Raw genomic sequence first — 22,797 nt, 5'->3', positions numbered from 1 at the left:
ATAAAGAATCGCCTACGTGCCAGTTGCTGATCAGTGCAGCCCCCAGGTTGGTTGGTTATGGTGAGTCAATGATGGAATAATGACCACGTGAGTTATGAATGGTTTGAGTTGAACCTTTGTGGAGGATAGCCCTAGCGACGGGAGGAAATCAAGGAGTTCCTACCCTATTTCTATTGGGCATCAACCTGTTACCTCCAAAGATAGTTTTGGGAGTTGGGTGTCATAGCCTATTATAGAGTGTATTTTTGTCAAAAAAAAAAATATAACGTAATTGGCTAGAGGTGTGTTTCGTGGGATGGACTGTCCATTAATATCCATGTAAGATGCTGCCAGAATTACTCTTCTGTCGAGCGAAGTTGAATCTTAATCACCATCTTGTTTGTATGGAGCTGAAGTCTGGAAGCACCAACGCGAAAAAGCAGAGAACCGCTTCGAGGTGTTCGGTTTTCTCATCAGACTTCCTTTAAGAAGAGATCCTTAGGATTAAATTGTATCTTTCATGTGTCCAACGAAGAAAGTTCTTAGGAGGCTTGGCATCACAAGGTCAGTTGGAGACTCATCATGTGCCAAGGGCTGCGTTGTTTAGACTGTAGATTTAGTAAGAATCCAGACTCTAGATAAGTCAACCGAGTTTCTGTTGAACTGGAAGGGCCAAATTACGGAAAGAGGTCAGGGTCAGACCCCGTAAGAACTGGTAAGACCTGCGGTACTTGAAGATGCTGCCTAGTTTATAGGTGTTGAAAACATCGACAACCAACACAACAGAAGGCTCTGGCTACCCAACGCGGTAACAGTGAGGACATATGCTACGGTCCGTCTGACGCGATGGTGTGAATGGCAGTGCCACCCAAGGTAAGTTCACAACATGAAACAAATAAAAGCCCTGTTTGGGCAATGAGATAACATCACGTGATCGAATCACGTGTTTTGAAACAAAGGGCGCTAGATACTAAAGGGTATGGAGTCATCACTGCTAATTTACCAGACGTTGGTTATGAATCCCACCAAAGCAAAACTAGAACATTTCGAACTTATTTATGTTTATACAGTCGCAAGATATGAATACTCTCATTAGGTTAGTATTTCGGAACTGGAAATGGAAGAAGGCACACAACCATTATGGTGACTTGGCTGCCACTCAGGGGGCGAACTCCTCACGTCGCCACATGAGTAAGGCTTAAAGTCTAAACAGGAATACATCATCGTTCAGTGACAGTCAGTGTTGAGGACCTACCTTCCTTGAACTCAAAATGCTGGCAAAGCTATCTTAAAAAATTACGAGCATGCATTGTTGCCTACTTTTGTTTGAGAAGTTCAATTGATACTCGCGTAGATTACTGGCGCGTCCGGTCGTGTAGATTTAATGTCTCCCACTAATTGTCACCTGCTATTGTTGGGCTCCCCCAATTGTTTAAACTTGCCCCCTGTTAAATAACGCAGACCAGAAGAGACTTGAGGAATAAATGGACAAGCAAGTGTTCACGCCAAAAGTCTTCGCGAGGGCCAAACAATGAGCTGACAAATTCCTGAGATACCTAACAGTTGACTATAGAGAACATAAACACTGAGCTATGAGAGTAATTTGAAATCTTGTAATTACTGCTTAATGCAGCTGCCGTTCTTGCTCATTGTAACAATTAATTTTACAAATTATCTGCTAAAAATAATTAAAAGCGGCAAAAACAAAGATGAACAAATTTTTGATATTTGAGCGGTTTAAGAAATTTGAATGCCTTTGTGAGCATGGTAGTGTTATCGCAGTGGTATCTATCACATGGGTAAATTACATTATATTTAGCGTAAACGTGAAAGAGGATAACAACTATTACATAAAGTAGCATTTATTGCATGATCATGTGATAAGTAATATTCCATAATTGATTTAGTTTTACTTTATGCAGGCTCAGATCAGTCAGTACTTAATTTGAATCAGTGCTTGAAACTGGCTGGGAGGGGGTTCGTAATCCCCCATGTACAGCAAACGCAGTGCTTCATGTGTTAATGTTCTAAAAATGTATGTAAGTTGTTTAATGATAATAAAAAATAACGACCGCTTTGATTTTATTATATTCAAATGCTGTATTACAGCTATTACTCGTTGACTTTTCAAAATATAATGAAGCTTTATATTATTTTTTCCGCACATTTGTTTACATTTTAACGTTGCAACCATAACTTACCAGGACTGCTAGCTATAAAATATGACAGCTCAAGAGAGTGTTGATGATCTTATTGAGAGAGTTATTGAGCACCGGACAGTGGAAATATACACTTATGGTCTTGTAGTATTTCCATCGCTCAGGTGTTACCCGCTAACGCAGTTCCTTGTTACTACGTTCGCAGGGTACTGAAGATTACTCTCATACCATTTTAAAATCATACGAATATAACTAACTAACTATCTACTTAAATACTTTTATGGAATATATAATAATTCCGATCGAATGATAACCTAATCGAGCTAAGTCGAATGGACCCAATCCCGGGATATTTGGGCTCTGTATATCTGAAAAATGCAAGAATTTGACGACCGATATAACCACATAACTGAAATGTTTCCTTGCGATAATCACGCGAAATTTTGGATGGACAAGAAGATGCTGGTTTTAGGACCGTGGACATAAAGTGGCATCTTCAACTCACCTCATTTTCAGCATATTTGGATTTGTACTGCGATTTGGATCACGAAGTGGCACAAAAAACTGCTCAGTAGACTCCCGATGTTCTTCGTAGGATCTCTGTTTGGACTCATAAACTGGAGGTTATGCGTGGGACAATATTGGGAGGAGTGAAGGCAGGCGAGGGTATCTGTTTTGGTCACTACCGTCATTGGCGCATCTGGTGGGAACGTGGTCCATAATTACAGTAGTCCGCCTTGGCGATCAAGATTCTTCACTGGTTTCGGGAGATTTCGTACTTTCAACTGGAACATACATACTAATGATGGAACTGACGGGAATCAAGTACCGAACCTCTGTGAAATGCTTTTCCAGGAGCCTAACATGGGTAGCTGGCTATCCATTCTTTAATTAGCGACCGGATATTTCTATTACTATGGAACTACATGTTCCTAACACAGGCGATCCTAGCTCTTGTCTTTAATCTTCACGTCTATTGTGTTTCGTGTGCGAGGTCACCACGGTTACATCACCTGCGTCTATAACGATATGAAGGGAAGGCATCAAAGTACCATCGCGTGAAAGCGCTTAGCTGTCTTGACAGACAGCTGATCTGTACGTAGATAAATTGAGATTGTTAGCGACGGAATCTAAGGATAATGAACGGGAACAACTCTTCATCATACCAGCAGGCTGAAAGGACCTGTGTGACTTACCCCGTCCTTTTTTCAGGAGGGCCTATGGCCAGCACCTCTCTGTTCTGTATTAATATGTTCTACTAGCGGCTGTTAACTTTGCATGGGATATGATATTGCCTTCCAGGTAGCCGTTTACCTTGGGGTTTGTGATGTAAGGAGTTGGAGAGGCTATGAGCGTATTTTCTAATATGTCCAGTGATAGCATTTTCCTCCTGGGCAGGAGTAGGGGCCATGATTGTCTTCGCAGTGTCCTTTCGGCGCCCTGTGTTCTCTGATTGGCCATAGCGGATTTGGAATTTAGGCAACGGTTTGGAGGATTGGATTGTTTTGTCCTCTGATAGGTTGGACGACCGTGAGCATCTGTTTCTCTAATGTCTACCTGTGTGACGTCAAGATTGCGCCGACATCCCACCGAGGAGTTGCTTTCAACTCTCAGGGCATGATTAGGTAAGTTTGGAGGCTATTGCCGAGACCCTATATTTTCAACAATCCCGGGTCCATAAACAACCCGAGCAGTTCCGTGGATACTCCTTGCAGTGCTTTCGCTTCTCTGTGCTTTGGCAGCAGTTTTTCTTAATTGAGACGGGTGGACAAGGAATTAACTCATGTGCCCTGCAGAAGTTCAGGAGGTCGAAGAAAGGGTTCAGATATAGATTCTAGTGGGACACTGAAATGAACATGAAGCAGGTTACTTCATTTAGTATATTTGGGTGCAGTAAGAAAATAAACTGATTTTTAAACATAAAGGGTTATGAATTAGTGTAACAATAGAGAGATCGTTTGCATGCTTAGGATTATGTTCGTATCAATGGAACCCTCTCTGGAGGGTCCTATCTGTAAACAGGGATATAGGCAATCAGGTCGGTGTTCTGGGGCAGAATTTCCCAGCAAAATTACTGGCTACGGTGGTACTAGTTAGAAGTGTCACAATGAGGCGCAAAATTCTAATGAGTCTGCGCTTTTAATTGCTTTTTTTTCGACGATATATTTCGTCAGTATATTGTTAATGTAGTTTATCGCTCGAAAAAATACATATTTAAGCAATCTGAAATTTAAGAATCCTGTTAGTTTATTAGCTTCTAATTCTATCAGATGGCTGCAAAAAATTATTGTTTTAAAAGCTTCATGAGAAATTACTAAACATTTTTTAAAGCGCTTAATATTTGTTATTTTACGCCCTATAACCGGCTGGGTGTATATCTCCAAAATAAACTGAATAGAAGAACCTTCCGTGTTCTCAAAACAACAAAATTTCCGTTCTGGTCTCGTAAAATTAAAGTTAGCTCCCCAGAAGCAGAAATTGGGACAACTTTAATGGGGGGGGGGGGGGGGGGGGGGTGGAGAAGCGGAACTGGTCGGAGTCAGTAACACTTGTGACCCTTCTCTACTGTACTGAAGTGGGTTTGTGTCATGACTTCAATATCTCTTTTGTGCTTTATGTGAGTTCGCCCTTGTTTTATAAACGGCTTCAAGTTTGTTATATGGTGTCAGTACAGGTTTTCAGAATCTTGTCATCCTCCGGATTCTTTGACCGATTCTGTTTCTTTGCTGTTTGCAGAAATTCCGTCCGCCACGGCGTTGGCGCCGGGAGTTAGCCAGGATTTGTTGTATGCTTGTTGCTTTCTTCCTATTAGCGAGCCAAGAAGCGGATAAAGTTTTGATGCGACGGGCTGTGATGATTTGCGTTTTATACCCTCTGAGCTTCCTCAACTTTTCTCGCGTTAAGGCCAGGGGGGTTTACGGACATCACGTACTAGTGATGTAAGTAAGGGACCTTCCTCTCTCGAAGGCCGGCCTCGGAGAGGCAGTGTTAATGATGTGTTAAAAGATTGTGGAATTTAATTGACGATGTCCAATTCATGTCAGCTCGGCGCGGCCACAGTAGCGCATTTCTGCCAACTAGCCGATGTCGCTGTGAGAAAGGCCTCATTGAGGTGCCGGCGCGGCACAGTAACGCCTGCGCTACAAATTTAGAATTAATAATTTTGAATTTATACTAAATAAAAAGATCACAGCTTTTAATTAACTTTGCAAATTACTAGTGGGTCTTTATGACATTCACTTAACCAAGTTGCTTTCCGCGCCACTTCGGGCCGCGCTTTGTTTCACAAGTCAAGGCCAGGGCGGACGCACGCTAAACTGCAAGCGCAAGGGCCTTTGGATAAAGCAAGTCAGACAAGCATGACTACCGAGGCTCAATCAAGCTTGCGCCGTGCAAAAATAAACTTGACGTGACTTACAGCTTGCCCACAGGCTAAATTTCATAAAAATAACTTAGGCGAATGAAAGGCTGATGCGCGGCCCAGTAAGGCGTGACGCCAATGGACCAACGTGCTGTTTAAAAATGATCACCTCTAGTTGCCACCGGCCAGGCGGTAAAGTTTTCTGGGCGAAGTTTTTATATTTTGCCATAACTCTGCAGTTTCTTTTCAAATTTTTCTTTAGAATTTTTTGGGGCTAATTAAAATGTGACTCTAACGAATGTGGTTCAGTGCAACATATTCATTAAGAGTCTCGAATCAGGAAATGAAGCGGGCGCGACATTAACAATTAGAAAAATCAAGAATCAACTATTTCCGTCAAATTACGCAACATTTACACTTAACTTCCAACATACAATAGTGGGCTCGCGGGCAATCGTAGAAACATTTAAAAAACAATTTTAAACTGATTTTATCGTAGTTTTATACCGTACCGCCCAAAAGCATAATCCCCAAATTGCGCGCATTACTGTAACTTCTTTCATCAAAACTTCAAGAATCGAGATAAATTATTTGCAATGTATGTATGCTCGCAACCAGAGCCCTTTCACTTGCAGTAGCGCGCGAAACAAGCGCGTCACGCAGTACGCCTTATACACATGGCTTTGTGTACAAATTTTATTCTGAGTTAATAATAATAATATTATAAATTATATGCACGGCCATGCAAATCACTTGAATACTTTTGAAAGAGAATAACACGCTCAAAACCGCTACTGAGAGTATTCTCCATAACAAGCACAACAGCGGAAAAAGCATTTGTAATGTGCCTCGAAATGATCAAAAACGATTCCCCGTCAATTTAGGAGGTCGGAGAACGCAACTTGTCGGTGCAATAATCAAAAATATTATATACAATATTCATACGTATCAAATTGGATTGTGCTTTTGACGGAGATATAACGTTCGCCTTTGGTATAAAACTTACATAAACGCGAATTGCTTGGACTCGTTTTACATTTTTAAACCCAAAGTTCGAATGACTACTTTTAAAACTATTTAGTGTAATGTGCTTGCGAGGTAAGGCTAAGAACGTGCGCTATTACTATCAGCATACTCACGCCCTGCTTGATTGGACCGTCAAAGATTTTGACACACAAATGTTATTCCGCCAAACATTATGAACTGGCTGTACCAACACATCTCAATTATAAAATTAGCCTAGGCTACTGTTTTCCAAGTCTGTCCAGGATAAGTTGTGTGTGGACAGGTTTAAAGGTAAAATTATTGTATAGTTTATTTTTTGAATTTTTGAAACTAAAGTTTTAATACCTTTCACCACAAGCTATATAACAAATAATTTTGAGCTGAAGAATGCGTTGACGCCGAAATTTGGCCCTACTCTAACTTCCTTGTTTTCACATGTCCTTGTCTCTTTCCACCGGCTAATATCCAGATATCAGTTTTACCATTGCATGAGACTAATAACAGCGAACTACTCCGTTATGAAATTTGTAATTATCACTGTATAATAGTTTACGTATATTTATAGCTAATTATAACCTTGATACAAATGCCAGTAATCTTTCGCCATGCTCCCCAATATCACACATGAAGCTGGGGGCATTTTTAGATCCTTGAACTACACAATCTTACTATCTTACCATAACTAAACAGGACGATATATATCCAATTTGTGTAACGATGCCTGTTGGCTGGCCCGCGGCCCCCCCCGCGAAAAGGCGCCCCCCTGTTTGTGCCTCCCTCCAGGGAGGAGTTATCTCCCCTTTTGATGCCGCCTCCCTAATAATTGAACAAATTAGGTGATTTTAAGAGATATGCCGGTAAAATCTCTAAAAAGTTGGTATCTAGAGAAAAACAAAACGCTCATTTTTTGCTATTACTTTAGTTATGTTTTTCTGTGTTTCGAATTGTCCCACATTCAAAAAACGATTTGGGCGCCCCCCCAAGACGGCGCCCCCGGCACAAGGGTCAGCGGGGCCCTTCGTTTACGCCACTGTATATATGTACGATATCCTTTGCCATTTTACTGACAACCAAGGGCATCAACCTTAATCGCGACTTTCTGCAAAAACTCGTTAAAGAAATACAAATGAAACGTTTTATTGACTGGGTCAAAAAAGCTTTAATTTGGCTCCAAACAAGCATGAAAAAATAAGAAATTTTGCCAAGGAATAAGAAATTTAGTGTCCCAAAATTTTGGTTTTTTTGACTCCCTAGTGGTGTTCACAAACGCAAATTAAAGTTTTAATACTGTCAGTTTAATACTTTCTAGTTTTAAATACTTTCAAACACTATCCTCTATAACAAAATCAAATTTTAGGACCTCCCCCCCAGTTTGGAACTAATGCCTCGGTAAATGTAACGACCATTACAGGGTTGTATGTGTCATGTAAATGGTTGTTGCATCGATAAGAGTTATCTTACAGACATCACTATCCTAAGGACTTATCAGACATCGGTGTTTTAAAGCATTTACCTCCCATCCATCACCTAAAGAAATTCAGACATCACTTATCCGTTATCCTCCTGAGTGCTACAAAAGGTACCTGTAATCATTAATAAATTTCGACAGTAGCATCTTTTTGGTGATTAAACTATGTCTAGAAAACCAGTTTTGGGCTCAAGACATTACAATCTGAGATATCGAGGGAATTCTGTTAAAATTCCCAGCAACGGCTCTTGTTTCTACTGATAAATGTTCAAATGTGTTTAACTCTATTAAGAGATAATGATAGTCTTCGTCGGCAAATTTCTTTTTCTTATAAACAATAATCAGAAAGTGACAGTGCACTCCAAAGTTCCCCTCATCGATGGTTCACGGTGTATTCCCTGTGTTTGCCCAGTACCTGATCACTGTGACAACAGGTCCTAATCAATGTTTCCCCTCAGAATAGTCATCCTCGCAGCTTGTTTCCTGAGTTAACCCAAGAGCTATGCCAAATTAGCAGAAGACAGGTGAACATTTCAGCAGAAATTATCAATTTGGAAAATCCCAAACACACTGGTAAAATGTTGACAATGAAGTGACACCTCTATCATCCATACAAGATTTTGAGTCGAGGAGTTTTTCAGTTTTGTTGACACTGCCAGATTTGAGAATATAGAACCCACCATACTTCATAGATTGAGTATAGGGCAGTTTGCATATTAGGGGAACTTTCCCCCTAACGCTTAAAATGAGGCTTTCATAACACAAGCCAGTAGCAGACAATCCCCATACCGAAAGTCTATTCTAGAACGCCTACGCTCACAGTTCCCAAAATTGAAATCAATAGTGCTATGTATTACCAAGTATAGAAATGTCAGCAAGGAATTATTCCCGTTTCACTCGGCTGAAAGGAGGTTCCAATTTCAACCTAGGCTCCATGATCTCACACCAATCTCTTTAGGGGCTACTAGAGTCCTAAGCTTCATAATCCTAAACTTAGAGCTCATTATTGCTTGAACTCACCCTCTGCCCATGTGACATAATGAATATGACCAGACAATCCCAAGTCCAGCTTTTGAACACAGCCTCATCCCGACAAGTCTGAGAACCAAGAGAATAAGCATTACTCTGCGCCTAATTGATGGCAGCGCAACCCTATCTACTCTGTCTGAGTGGTTTCCCAGTCAAGTTAATAACACTGAACCCGTCGGCCCCTAAGACTAAATCAATAGAACATTCTGGTAAATCCTAGGTGTGTCTACATTAGCTCTAGTAAATGTCACCAAATTAAGGGAGAAAAGTCTATTCGTCCAAACATCATGAGTCACATGTATTTCAGCTACCCTGGTGCCACACCAATGCCAATCAAATGAACGGTTTGTTCAATCAGATGTAAGAAATACACTCTTCATACCATAATTGTGAAAAGGCAATGTACTTATTTGGGTGGTACAAAGTATTGGACACTAATCCTGAAACACCCTCGCCACGATAGGACTAAACTTCTGTGTGCCTGATAGTTTTTCTGGTGATGCAGAGCTCTTTGACTTTTACAAACAATTTATGTGAAAAACTTGTCCTTTCCTACACAAGTGGCACCTTCGCTGATATTAAAATAGTTAACTTATTACCTCGGGAGAGTTTCTCCAGGAAACAAGGTTATAACTGATATCAATGAGTGTACATTACAAATCGGCAAAGAAAATACACCTAGTAAAACTGCTCTCAACCGAGACATATCGTTTCTTGTTTAGTGATAAGGAAAGGGCTATAGAAAATCGGTCAGTTTTTAGTAGTTTATGGAGAGGATAATGTACCATTCTCAATGATTATGGTCATTGTTAAAATAGCAAGGCACTAGAAGTAAGTCATGCACACCATAAATACTGCCGAATACTGACATAACACACCACCATCAGTTTTTTATTTTTTACAGTACGACATCCAGACAAATACAACCTGCTTTTATTCTGTTTTTTTTAGTGTTAAAAAACACCACTTTACAACTTTGATTCATTCCTTGTGAAATAATAAGATTCACATGATACAAATTTTAATAATGCAGCTGATAGGTTTCATTTTCAACAACCTCTCACTGCATTGGTCATTGTAACATTCACGGAGGCTTGCTCAATTTAGCTAAAAGTAAAGAACTTTCGCCAACTTAATTAGAGATCAGTCAATTAGACATACTTCCCTAAATGGAGATGAATCTTAAAGATACAATTGACACAGACACCAATCAAATATTCTTCCTCCTTCAACCTTATGCGATGCGACAGTCCAAACAGTTCAAGTGGTGGTTGTGGGCTTATATGATAAGACAAAAAACTAGCTTACACCGAATAGTTTAATGGATAGTAAGCTTGATAACATGAAGCATTATGGGTGAGCTTAAGAATAGCAAGATCAATGTTTTTTGCTGCATCTATCGCTCTGGAAATTATTGCAGGTTGATAACTTTTATTGAAATACATTCATTTTTGCATGAAAAAATTGACATGGGAAAAAGGATGCTCTGGATTGGGGATATAAACATTGAACCAGAATACGATCACATCCACCCAGTACAAAAAATTAGATATGACCTTGAGATGTTACAACTAGTTCAAAACCCATTCAAGGGGAGTAACCAAGAGTTTGCAGAAACGTGGAGACAATGTTACCTGCAGACTACTATTTATGAATATTCACTAACTGTTAGGCATATTTTGTCCAATCTATCTGTCTTGAGAACGAATTGGGAGATCATCAAGCAATTATGTGTGAGATGAGATTGTGGAAAGTACCTATACTCCTAAATTTGAGAAGTGTTGAAATTAGAAAAACCATTGTAAACGAATGTTAATCAATTCCTTAGAACTATCTAGAACCCCAACCTGTTCTGATTAATACAGGTCCATCTATTGAAAGTACAGATGTGAAGCAATCACGAGCAGCCCTTGTCATCTATAAATTGAACAGGCATAAGCAACCTTCTTTCCCTTGCAAGACCATAGAAAGGCATGAAAAAGTTCGATACATAAACCCTTCAACTGGAACTGTTTATATATGCCATTAATCATACACATTTTCTTCTAAAGAAATTCCGTAAAAAGAAGGATAAGAGAGACAATGAAATTGCAATAAAAGTGGTACATGTAGCAAATGTATAAAGTGGTAAAGAGGCCTGGGATTGCTACAATAGTTCAGAGAAAAATTCGTAATAAATTATCTAAAACCTGCAAAATTGCTAATGTACTCGATGATCTACAAGTGTAAAAGTGCCGAAGAAAGATTCTTAATGGGATATGGAAAACTAATCAAACTGGCAGATAACAATGACCCCCTGGTACAACTAATTGTCAAACTATCAATGAGAATGATCCTGAGCTATTTAACTTTCATTTGCAAATGTTGGATCAAGATTACAAAATCAGGCCCCCAATATTGAAAGAGTTAGTTTTTACTGATTTTTTACCTCCTAGAACTTCTAATATCTCATTTGATAGATTCCAAGAAAGAAATGAAACTGATATCCTAATGTATGTCGAAACGGCCTCAAGAATGACAAGGCCTCATATGACAATGTGCCTCTATTTTACTTAAGCAAGCTGTACCACACATAGTTGAGCCACTGACCCACATTGTCAATCTGAGCCTTAATACAGGTGTTGTACCAACCCTTTGTAAAAAAGCTAGAGTAACTCCCATCCATAAGGCAGGAATGAAAATGATCCTAATAATTACAGGCCAATATCCATCCTTCCACTTGTAGGAAAACTTATAGAATACTTTGTCGGCAAGCAACTCACTGATTACATGGAAGAGAACAAACTTTCATCCGGCATCAATATGGCTTTCGGAAAAATCACTCCACAACTTATCTGATGTACGATCTGATGGACGAAATATATATGAGTAAATCTAAGTCTTATAAACCAGGAATCATCTTTCTTGATCTTAAGAAGGCCTTTGACACAGTGAATCATGAAATATTGCTTCAAAAATTGGCATATTATGGAATTGGTGGCATTGCTTTAACCTGGTTTAAGAACTTCTTATCTTGTAGATATCAATGCACTAGGATCAATGGCAATCTAAGCTCATTTTAGAAGTTCTGAGTGGTGTACCACAAGGAAGCATCATTGGGCCTATATTATTTAGTATCTTCATAAATGACATCATTTATGCCTGTAACCTATCTAAGCCCTTTCTATTTGCAGATGATGGTGCACTATTCTTTGATCAAACCTGCAGAAGCACATTTATAAACATGAAAATAGAACTTATGACAATCTTTAAATGGCTCAGTGTTAATAAATTATCACTCAATGAAAAGAAGACTGAATTCCTATTGTTTGATTCTGTTGACCAACATGATGAAATAACCATTGATTGTAATGAGGTAACTTTCACAATCAAGGAGTGCAAAGAGACAAAATATCTTGGCCTCATTCTAGATAGTAAATTAAACTTCAAAAGCCATGTAGATTATATTATTAGGAAGGTCATGAAGAGAATTGGTGCCATGTATAGAAGTAAAGCACTGCTACCCATTAAATATAGGAAAATGTTTGCCAATGCACTCATGTTGCCACAATTCGATTATTTAGACACGATCTATTGTAGAGCTGGCAAGACAAAACTTGCTGAACTTGACACTCTGTACAAAAAGGTAGCCAAAATAGCTCTCAACGTTCCAAAAACAGAGAGCAGCCTTAATGTTTATAGAGACATGAAATGGTTACCACTCCATCTTAGACGACAACTCCATCTGTCAAATTATATGTTTAGAATCATCCATGACAATTGTCCTACAAACTTTATGAACAAATTTAGTTACATATCAGGAGGTAGTAGGGAGCGGCGAAAGCTGCAACCTTTATGTCAATAGATCAACATCACAAAAACTTTCAATACTTGGGGGCAAAATGTTGGAATAATGTTCCAACAGATCTACGAAATCTGCCCGATGTTAAAAGCTTAGTGATTCGTATAAGAAACAGCTTGTTTTTGTTTTGAAACCCCACGGTGGAGGTTGGCGTGTGCCGCAATTTATTGATCAATGGTTATTACATAAATGAAATTATAGAAGTCACACTAAAATATAATAATGTAAAATAAATATATTAAAAGTAATGCCTTACTAAAAGTACTATATAACTAACGGTCTGCAAAACTGGTTGAAGTCCGCAATTTGTAAACATGCTAATTACTATTTAATAGTAATTGATAAAAAGTTTTTTGCGCGGCAGATGTAAATTCGGCATTGCATATATGGCAGTGAAATTAAAATGATGTGTTGTTGTTAACAGATCATGGTCATTTGTCGCGGAGTGATCTTTCTTTACGCGTTGTCGCTTACTAACTCGGTGCTGTAGTCTATTTGCGAGCGCCCTTCTCTTTGAGACTTTCTTAGCCCAGGTATACTATAAAGTAAGAAATTTGGCCAATTTTCATCGTCTCCTGAGCTTTGCAGCTTGAGGAGTTCGCGCTTAGCTGAATTTTTAAAGATTTCAATTGAAAAGGTAGAACTTGGAATAGTTATATCCTTACTTTGTTTTGTAATAGAGAGCATGGGTCCTTTGAAGAAAAGAGTATTTCTAAATGTTGGGCCGTTGTAAGTTGTGAACCAAGACAGGTTTATGTTCGAATGTGGAATTATAGGTGGGAATATCGTGAGGGAAAAGTTCTTTGATGGATTTAGGGAGAAGGCTTGGCATGTTCCTTACTTTGTGTAGTAGAATAAGAGCGTTTTTTACAATGACGCTATGGACTGTTAGGATATTATGCAATCTAAACGCACTTTTTGTGTGCTCCGGGGGATTGCCGTCTTTATATCTATAATTTACATATCCTGACATAACAGCTCTAATTCCCTGCTTTTGCTTGGTGAACAGAGATTCAATGTGACATTTTGAGGCAAATCCCCACACTAAAGAACAGAAATTTAGATGGGATTGGACAAGGCTTTGGAAAATGTTTAGGCGGGCTTTGATAGGTAGAAGGTGCTTTAGCTTATACATAACTCCGAGGTAGCGACCCATCTTTATTCTAACGGCCGTAATGTGTTTTTGCCAAGTGAGCTTTTCGTCTAGGATCACTCCTAAAAAATCTTGCTTCAGTCTTACGTTCGATTACAGTGTTGTCAATGGACAAATTAAAGCCGCTGAAGTCGATTCTTTTTCTAGTGAAAATCATATAACACGTCTTTTTTACATTTAAAGATAGCCCATTAACACCTACCCAATCTACAAGACGTGAAATTAGCTGATTAGCTTTTAATTGTATTTCTTCTAGGGTGGTTCCACTAATTAATATGTTTGCGTCGTCGGCATAAAGGATGAACTTTGCAAAATCACTAATTCCAGGTAGGTCGTTTATATAAATTACAAATAAGAGAGGTCCTAAAATGCTACCCTGAGGTACGCCGTAAACTATGGGCATGCTAGAAGAGCAAGTTCCGTTTAAAGTTACGTATTGAGATCGATTACAAAGGTAAGATCTAAACCATTCGTGCGCGACTCCCCTGATCCCATAATGGTCAAGCTTCTTAAGCAAGGTCTCATGATCAAGCACGTCAAAGGCTTTACTGTAATCGAGCAGGAGCAGTAGGGAAATTTGTTTCTTATTCAGAGAGTGTAGTATGGAATTTTGGGCATTGAGCAGTGCATGTTCGCACGATCTTCCTGGCTGAAATCCGTATTGATTTTCGAAAAGAGAATCGTTCTTATCTAAAAATTCTAAAACACGAGCATGCATAAGTTTCTCATAAATTTTCGAGAATGATCCCAAAAGAGAGATCGGCCTATAATTAGCTACTTCCAATTTTGAACCACCTTTGTGGATAGGAACGACTTTCGCAGTTTTTAGAGCATTTGGGAAGGTACCACTGGAGAACGAACAGTTAATGACATTAGCTAGTGCCCTGGTAAAGTTACTATCATCTATAACAACAGACCCTAATTATACCGTCGACAATTCATATGACAAATTTTACACTGCAATCATAGTCGCCGATAACTAAGTAACTTCTAATTCTTTTAAATCTGAGGCATATATAATTGATGTATCGAAAAGATATTCCCTTTTTTACCACCTTACCATTCTGATTGATTTTGCACATGACAGACATGTTTTAACTGGAGAAGGGGTTCCCACAGTGGTAGTTTTATAAACCACTTTTAATTTATTGACCTATTATACTTAGTGGTAGTTTTATAGACCACATTTAATTTATTAACTTATCATACTTAGTATTTTTTTTTGGTGACTGTATCACCCAGTTTTAACATTTGATAATTGTACAGTTTATTGACGACACATTGACTGAATGTTATTTTATATTCTAATTTATATTCTAGATATTTTATTTATTTTACAACAGACGACAACTTTCTGTTTTTTCTTCTATATTAGTTACTCATATCTCTTGTACAGACTTTTTTACAAGGACATTGACAAATGATACTCACATTAGGCATTCATTATTGCATCTAAATTATTTCACTTGCATTAGGCTTAGAAATTTATTCTCTGGTCAACAGATTTCAAATGTTTAATTAATTTGTAGTATGACAGTAAGGTATATAAGAAGTTATTTAATTTTGCTTGGGCTATTATATTGACTAGGTATTGAGGTTTAATGATGATATGGAATTTGAATTCTATATAAATTTACACTATGTGGTTGGGGCATTTTGCATAGTAAATATGGTTACTACTCATATATATCATATTATTTGATTGGTATTCGATTTCTGATTATTTCTCTAGGAATATGATTATTATATCTCAATTTGGCTTTAGGTAGGGTGCCCCGCTAAAAGAACTGGATTCTTCCAGGAAGCATCCCGTGCACAGAGCTTGGTCTACATATATATTAAATTATTAACCATTCATTCTGTATGTGCACGAAAATTTATTTCAATCAAATAGGTAATAATTGTTTTAGTCTCTCGAGTCTTGCCACCACTTTAGGGTAGACGGGTTCCTGTTAGTATAAACTAAAGCATGTTTTAGAGTAGCTTTTTGTCACAACAAGACTGCAACCTATATAGTTACAATTATAATTTATAAACAGAGCCCCTAATGTCTGCTAACAATTTTTCTTCTAGTCCTAATCTGAGCCTTGTCTCTATAAACTTAACTGAACTAGCATTTTGGTGTGTGCAAAAGCTTCCAGGCACACGCATTCCTTGCCCCGTTAGTTACCTGTCCTTCTTAAACCAAACTAGCAGTCAAGGACAAAAAGTCATGCACCAAATGGGCATTATATTTTATGAATTGTTTTACATCTTTTTATTCTGTAAAAATGTGCTAAAATTAAATTTCTTGTTTCATTGAAATTTGTTGTTTCATTGAGTAGGGTTCATATCATTGAAAGGAGGGTTCACATCTAAGATGAGAAGTACAAATGAGTCGGACTTCAATTTACTCGTATCGTACGTACTTTTCAATTCTACTGAAAAGTTCTCCTTCTAGAAATTAATGGAAGAGTTCTAAATCGCAAGTTACGGACTTATATTGAGCGTTTTCAAAACAGCTTTTAAACAAGCTGTTTGAATAAGTAAGTAATACATATTATAACCAACATTGCTTATATTCTGCCTTGTAAACAAAGAGCAAATCTTCTTAATGCCTTCTTCCTGTCCTAAAACTAAAACTTCATCCTATTAAAGTAAAGGCCAGTTGTTACCACAAGCTATTATACCGTCCCTCTCAAAAACATGCCTCAGCCTCCATCAAAAACAATTTTAGTTTTCAGTCCTTCTAGTTTCCAAAAATCTACCGAGCTAGTGTTCTGGTGTGCACAAAAGCCCCTAAGCCCGTGCATTCCTTGCCCCGCTAGCTGCCAGTCTTTGACAAACTTCCAATAGCAAAGATCAACTAGTCATTTACAAATTGAGCACTATACAATTTTAATTGTTTTAAATATTTGACTTTGTAAAATGAGCTAAAACATTGATTTATTAGTTTCATTGATTTATTAGTTTCATTGAAATTGTCTAGTAATTTTTGTTTTACTTTTTTAAAAAATGCCTGCCTGATCTAAGAATTGTGTGTTCAATTTGTCTGCGAACGGCATATTTTCTCTAATATCGGCAAACAATTACATTTACATTTTACAACGGCCTCGATGATAATAATTCAAAAACAAAATCTTAGTCGTACGTCGTATGAGTCGGACTTTTCAAAGTTGCGTACAAGTACGTACTTTTCCCCCTAAACGAGTCCGTACTTCTCATCTTAGGTTCACATCATCACAAGCAAGGTTTCATGCAAATTTCAACGGTGTCAATCTTGTCAGGCTAGGTGACATCTCCACGGTCTATTATCTCACAGCACCATTTAAATTATAATCATCATGTGATTATTCTTAAGTTGTGATCTGTAAAAGTAAAACGGTTGGGATCATTGCAATGTTTATCTTACTCACCAATTCTCTAAGTCAACAGGTAATTTTTGTGTTTTACAACATAACTAATACGTTTCCGAATTCATTACCATATATTATGATGGCGTAAAATTTGCATAATAACTGCAACTCTATTTTTAAACTTATCAAATCAGATTATTTTGGCAGACAGCACTATTGCACTGCTATGCCATTCTAAAGAAAACTTTGTTTCTAAAATCTGATGTTTACAATACGGTTCTCTCCTAGTTCAGCAAACACAGGACTAGCATCTCAATATCAAAAACAAGATAACAACAATCTCATAAAAAACAACATCTTGGCATCTTGGATACATAGTCTTAAATGTTTCATCTAAAGCATTCCTACCCATAAAGAAATTGAGAAAATAATTGAAGTAAATTGGCGTAAATTGCAATTTGCATTGATCTGATTTGCAACCTTTTGCAGAACGTAACCTTCAAAACCTTTAGCCAAGTCTCAAGTGGTCACAGACACCAGAAGCTTGCTTAGGAAATATATGGTGGTAAGTACATATGTGTTGGAAGTATTTATGAATTCATTTTATATCTTGTATCTGATAGAATATCAAAGTAAAAGTAATGTACAAATTATGACATTGCAGGGACAAAAGGATTTCGCGGCATGTACGAAACCGCGAAATTTCCCATTCTCCGCGACAAATTTTATGTATAGTTTAATATACCGCGAAATGTATTTCGCGGTATCGCGATTTTTGGCCAAAATCGCCGCGAAATCCTTTTGTCCCTGTGACATTGTGATGTCATAATTTTTACTTTACTTTACTTTTACATTTATGTTTTATCAGGTAGATTTTTTGGATCTTATTTTGATTTCGACCTTATTTACTTCCTGTTGATGAATTTGGCTGTATAGTAAGTTTGGCTAAAGATTTTCTTTGTCCAACTCATATCTTGTCTCGCCTACAAAACAAGATGAAAGACTCACTGTATTTTCTGAGGGTGTCTACTGTCTAGTAACCTAATATAGGTATAGGCTTGTGTAGCTAGACAATACATAATCTGTGTGAGGACAGAATTGGCTGCCCTGATGCCGATTGTATGCTTTCCAATTCCAGCTACTTGACTCTTGTGCTGCAGAATAAAGTGCCAAGGAAGTATCCAGATCAATTTAATGCAAAAGGATACAAAATTTTTGAAATAGAAAGTGTAACTGAAATATCCCATTCACTCCAAATGATAATTCTTCTTTATAGTTACAAATAAATAAATTAATCAAGTTGGGTCCAGTGGATATCTAGACAAGCAAAAGGAAGATATGTTCATTTTTTGTATGATTAACTTAATTTAAAATCTAATTTTTGTGATAGATTTTTCTTTGTTCTAGCAACATTATAGGAAGAACAAAGGAAATGCATATCTAATTATGGTGTTTAGACTCCAGACAAAATTTGTCACAGCCACCGCTCAGTCATGGATGTTATCCAGTATCCACATTCCACAGCTACATGGATAACAGTCATGAGCCCACAGATTATCTGCGAGGAAATTTTGGATCTTGGAGACAATTTTGAGCTAAAAAGGACATTTTTAGGATTAGAAGACCTTTTTTCAAAAAATTGTTTTCTACTTCTAGGGCATAAGATAAGTTATAGTGGGAAACATTGGACTGCGAGAAAATTGAAAACATTGTGGACTTGGGGTCATGAGTGATGAGCAAGAAAAGTATCTTAAGTTATTTTCGAATTAACTACTCCTGTTGTTACCAATACTTTTAGCTCATAAAATAACATGAGAACACTGGCATAATTATACCCTGAAACTTTCGCGAACGTTTCACGAAGTTGTCTCTAGAAATCATCGAGTTTGATTTAACATGCTACTTTTAAAGTTCCTGTTTTAACTGTACAACAAACGAAATCATAAAGTTGATTACTTACGCTCACACTACAAAGAGCTGTAACAAAGCAGCGACAACGACCCTCGGGCCAACTACTTGAACAATCACCGGTTGTAACATTTCATGACATTTTAAGAGTGCTGCCGCTTGCATCTACATCTATAGATTATCATGTTAAGATGTATCTTTATTAGCAATCATCTGTATAATTATAGTCTATAATATGTATACTATCCAAATGTCGATTAAGAAGAGATGTTTAAAATATTTCCGTACTTCGTGTTCTAGGTACAGTGTTCTAGAATGATCAGTTTTTACATGGACTGTTACGTCTAGTTCCATGTTCGTGTGACAGTGTTACAGACTAGATGGAGCTACTTGGGAATCGTGTTAAGAGCTATCGTATCAATCATAGTAAGCATATCGTTTAGTTAAATCTGAAGCTAATCAGTGATGAATTCGTGAGATCGTCTAACGTTGTGTGTCGGCGGTTAACTGTTAACATTGTGCGATAATCATACGACTTTATCCAACATTTGTGATTTATTTTCCATTTTGCGTCACACGATTATGCTTGTAATATTCAACCACACTGGCTTGAACGCATTTTGATTGTCTGAATGATGTGCCTCAGCTACTGACCACTGGGACAATTAATCACATTACAAAATGTTTTCATCACGTTCGGCACTCTATTTCTCGTGTAGTAAGTACTAATAAGTATGTATAGCTCCATCTTAGTCATGTATTTTAGTCCCGTAATAAAATCACATTGAATCTCTCCTACTAACATGAAAATTAATCGCATATTTCTCATGAATGTTCTTACATTTCCAATACCGCTGAACTCTAGATTAATGTTAATTTTACTATCTATTCATTATTTAGTGGGTCGAATTTTCCATCATCCCCTATAACTCTATAAATGCAAGATCCCTGTCTCGAGTTATTGGTTTACCGAGGCCTTTCATTAGATTACTAGGCCTATTCGGTATTCACAAAGGGTCAAATATTGGGATAAGTTGGGTAAAGTTTTCCATAAAAACTGAGGGCACATTGCCAAACCAAACATTGCGACTTTGATGTTATTTACTCAAGTTACTCAGCCGGGTATTAGTGAGTGGCTTCTTATCAGCTGTTCAGCACAAGCTGTCCATTGTAGACAGCAAGTCTTGAGGAGATAAATCTAGATTCTAGATATAGTTGTTTATAAACAACATTAGAAAGCGTTTAACAGTATCTAGTATCTATCATAGTGTCTCAGTATCTCAACTAGATGAATATTTAATTCACTTATCATCACAAAGGCCAAGGTCAAGTAATATATTATGGTACATTTATTATCATCCTAAAGTCATGTTATAGGCGGTAAATGTAATTACGTACGAGGGAGGAAGGGACGCAACATAACGAACTTTAGCACAAATCCTATAACAACTCATCTTTTCGTAACACTCAACCTTCTACCCACTTTTCCTGTGTCTTTCGTTTCCTTAGTGTTGTTGTTGGTCCCTCTACCGTTGGGTTTATGTGATGCTGGTGGTTACACACTCTGAAGAGAATCATCTGATCTGCAGAAGAAGCTCTACTTCCTAGAGAGCTTAACACTTCTGCTAGTACACTGATCCACTACTATAAAACTACACACAAACACACACTGGATAGCATGTTCTCCTGGCTGTGGGGCCCTACAGACTACGAAGTGACTTATGAAGTGAGTGTTGCAATATAACGATATATCCTGTAACTACAGGGGGCGGGGGTGGGGGGTTATCTGTAACTACAGGGGGGCCGGGGGGGGGGGGGGGGGGTATCCTGTAACTACAAGGGGCCGGCGCGGGGGGGGGGGGGGGGGTACACATTCGTTGGGTCTTAAAACATAGCCATGTGTCATATATTTGAGACCTGTAACTTTGCAGATGGTATACGGAAACTACTCATTCGAAGATTCTGTCGCCAAAATGTTAAAATTCAAATTTTAGAGGTCACGCCCAATCAACATTGAATTGCTTATGCTTGTGTTTGTGAACATGCTACAAACTCCATTTTAACATATCGCAATGGGTTATTTAATGTGGAATATGATCTGAAATTATGTCAATTTGTTTCAGTAATCATGTGATAGCGTACATAACGACATCGTAATTGGGTTTTCTGCACGATTCCCATCGTTCGGATCTAAATATATGTCAACCCAATCACTTGACACTACGTAATGAATTAACTCTTTATCATGCTCGATATCTCGGTCATCTTAGTAGCTAAAGCTGCCTTATTTTTCATGACAAGTGTATTTTAAAGGCCAAACTAAATCATTATAATTTGACTTGATCCAACTACGGATTCAAAATATCTAAAAACCGCGAAAATTGAACGTTCATCCGGAAAAAAATTCCTCGAATGATATATAATAGGAAGTCATAACAGAAAGAATTATTTCAATCGGGCACTCAGTGACTGAGAAATAAGCCCAAATGTATGTGCCCCCCCCCCCCCCCCCCCCTAACCCGGCCCTTGTAGTATCATGTAGCAACTAGCACACTGTATACACATATTAACCATGTTGCTTTTTACACTTAACACGACTACAAAGTATAAGTTCATCGTTTAGTAGTACCTGTGGTATTGTACATAGTCACATTGTACATATTTACTGGAATTTACACTTTAATATGGTGATCAACCTACTTAGAGCATGGGCGTGTCACGTGATAAGAGTTTATTAAAAGATAAGGCTTTTGTGAGATTTCAAGGCGTGCCTGTCAAGGTCTACATATACAGTAGTTACTTAGCATGAAACCTACCACGCAAAGGGTACACTATATAACTCTGATTTCCTTCGACATCATGATGTAAGCAATGGGAAGGAACATTCTATGTAATTAAGGAATTTTGAGTTTCAGGTTTCTCAAAGAGCTGGTGGTGTCACCTAACTCAGTAACTGTAGCATGTAGTTGTCGCTACACCTGGCTCTCCGTTGCTCTTCAGTCCCGGGGCCCGTCCTGTGATATATTTTAGCAAGCTAGGGGTCCTTATCTAGCAAGCTGTGTTGTAGCAAAACAGGTTGTGTTGCAGCAAAACAGGCTGTGTTGCAGCAAAACAGGCTGTGTTGCTGCAAAACAGGCTGTGTTGTTCACTTGTCCTGTATATAGTAAATACCGTACTGTAGCAGAGGTACTATACTACAAACTGACAGATTGTGCTACGCTACAGTATACTACAGGCTTTGATTTTCTGCAATAAAAGGCCACGTTGTAATTCTGTAACTCTTACCGTGTGTTACTTATTATTTAATACGTGTTACTTTCACTTTTGGTCCTACGACCTACGTCCTACATAGCAATTAGCACATGGCAACCAAAATGTAATATGTGGTGTTGTTAGGCGGATTTCTAGATTAAAGAAAGCATAATGTTACTCAAAATGCACTCAAGTAGTACAACATGTATTACTTGCTTCAAAATATCACCCATCTCATATCTTTTAAAAGTTAGATTTGATATCCTGTATAACTGGTAGTAGTCAACTCTTTGGATATATTACTTTA

The 22,797-nt window shown here is 37.9% G+C and overlaps 1 protein-coding gene across 1 annotated transcript in view; it reads left to right on the top strand.

Moving 5' to 3' along the window:
• The first annotated feature begins 17,836 nt into the window (after window positions 1–17,836).
• The window catches only part of LOC134826029 (casein kinase II subunit alpha-like), a 46,739-nt gene continuing 41,778 nt past the window's right edge, over window positions 17,837–22,797 (top strand). The window contains exon 1 of the mRNA XM_063838290.1: window positions 17,837–17,895. The gene's annotated coding sequence lies outside the window, so the exon portion shown is untranslated. The remainder of the gene's footprint in view (window positions 17,896–22,797) is intronic.

The sequence above is a fragment of the Bolinopsis microptera genome, chromosome 1, assembly GCF_026151205.1.
Source record: "Bolinopsis microptera isolate Bmic1 chromosome 1, MBARI_Bmic_1.0, whole genome shotgun sequence".
In the NCBI taxonomy this organism is placed as follows: Eukaryota; Metazoa; Ctenophora; class Tentaculata; order Lobata; family Bolinopsidae; genus Bolinopsis; species Bolinopsis microptera.
Note: the sequence above shows the minus strand (reverse complement) of the source record. Positions and strands in the feature narration are given on the sequence as shown.